This window comes from Sinocyclocheilus grahami, unplaced genomic scaffold, assembly GCF_001515645.1.
Source record: "Sinocyclocheilus grahami isolate Dianchi unplaced genomic scaffold, SAMN03320097.WGS_v1.1 scaffold707.1, whole genome shotgun sequence".
NCBI lineage: Eukaryota > Metazoa > Chordata > Actinopteri > Cypriniformes > Cyprinidae > Sinocyclocheilus > Sinocyclocheilus grahami.
Window position 1 is genome coordinate 619,578 of NW_015505886.1, and position 1,935 is coordinate 621,512.

Here is a 1,935-nt window from a genome sequence, read left to right on the forward strand (position 1 = left end):
TTTTTTTTTTTTTTTACAAGCGAGGGCCATCCTAACAAGCCTGTTTAAAGAGGTTTTACTATATTTATGAGGCCATTTTCAGACATCTAGCCCCCACAAGTAGTGAAACCATTTGTTTTACCGTGTCCTATGTTTCCCAACATTTGAAACACTTCAAATTTCCCAAACCCCCATACACAAATATGCTACCTTATCATACTTGGCTGGAAAAAAAAAAAAAACTTGCAGAGAGTTAACTTTTAGGGACTAGAGATTGGATATTAGCGCTGTTTTCCTTATATAGCAGAATGACTTAAACATACACTCACTTTTATGTGTTACAGGAACAAATGAAAAAGATGAGTGCTCACGGGATTTTATTAACTCTTAATTTTGGACCTGTTGCTCGGCACTTGTTCAGTGCAAAGACAGTCAAAGGAGGGTCATGGGGGTCAGATCATCGGGGTCATCATGTCGCCATGGAGCGCACCACACATCTAAAAAAAAAGCAGACGAACACAACACACACAGACACAATTTAGCCTATCTAACAGAGTATCTACTGTTCACTTGCTCAAATTGCTAATATAAATCATAGGTAGGACCACTCGCTGCACAATACTGAATAGGACTTTTACAATTACTATGCCTTTATAAGGAAATTAAAAGGTTAAGAAAGAGTTTAATTAAACACAGTGCCTGTCAATTACTTCAGAGGTCATTGCGTCTGTACTTGCCTTCTAGATGAAAAACTGAAAATCAACATTGATAAATCATAATAAAACTAATCTGGCTATAGATTTACTGTTTGGAAGATGTGGATTTGGACTAACTGAAACTACACTGCTATAAAATCTATAAAACCTCATTAGCTTTAAATCCATTAAAACATAATAAGTATCTCAGTACAGAGCAGCAAATTACATATAATCTAAAACAGGATTTAGGAACACGTAAAAACCCACTTTAATCTCTCACACAATCATGCACACATTTACTAAGCTAGCTCTATGTTTCTCTCATTTCTTTGACCGCTGCAGTACTGAGAGTTAACAAAGCTCCATACCATTGTCATGCCTGTATGAGTGAGTGAGTGTGTGTCTAGGGGCAGATATATTTTTGTGCTCTCTGCTAAATCCATCTGCAGACTGAAAACAACATTCCATTGCACAACATCTGAGATTAATGAGAGAGAGACAGACACAAAGAGAGACAGGAAGCAAGAGAGGGACAGACAGTGTTCTCAGGAGGATGCAGCAGCTTGTGCGTTAATGAAGCTCTTTATGGCTTTCAGACAGAGAAACATCTCTCCACCCTTCATTTCCCTCCTCAGAGTTCATGTCACTTCTCCTCTTTTCCTCCACTGTTCTTTTTTTTCAGAATTTGATGACTTTGATGACAGAACCTTGCTGCATACTGAACACACTGGATCTTTGATCATTCTGATCAGTTTTCTGGTTCTGACGCTCCTTAATGCTTTCAGTCTTTTTTATGTGTCAGCTACTTGAACCACCAACTGTTACTGTACCCAAAAAGTTATCAGAAAAGGCAGAGCTGGACATTGTGTGCATAATCACACCAGATGTCCTCAGCACAAAATCAAACAGGCAGCGAACAGGCAGATGTGATGTTTTTTAGAGATGTGTCTCGGGACAGTGCCAGGAAATGTGGCACAGCTGTTTAACTAGGGAACATGGTGTCACATTCGCTAGGAAAATTACAAAATCAGTGGGGTTTATTCATATAATGCTCCCCCTGGCAGCAGACAAAGGTGGTTACAAGGTACGATTTTAAGAACCTTAAGGCTCCTGCTTCTGTAGGCCAGAGCTTGGAATATTTTAGAAATTATACCAGCAGTCGGTACTCTTAAAGATCTGGGCTGGTAAACTGAAAAGCTGTTCAAATACCACAAGGATTGACTGATAATGAATAAAATGACACATTTTGACAAATATA

At 38.7% G+C, this 1,935-nt stretch overlaps 1 protein-coding gene across 1 annotated transcript in view; it reads right to left on the bottom strand.

Annotated features, from left to right (window-relative positions):
- LOC107559964 (pseudopodium-enriched atypical kinase 1-like) overlaps positions 1–651 on the bottom strand; it is a 16,675-nt gene extending 16,024 nt beyond the window's left edge. Inside the window, exon 1 of the mRNA XM_016243992.1 lies at positions 309–651. The gene's annotated coding sequence lies outside the window, so the exon portion shown is untranslated. The remainder of the gene's footprint in view (positions 1–308) is intronic.
- Positions 652–1,935: the final 1,284 nt, after the last annotated feature.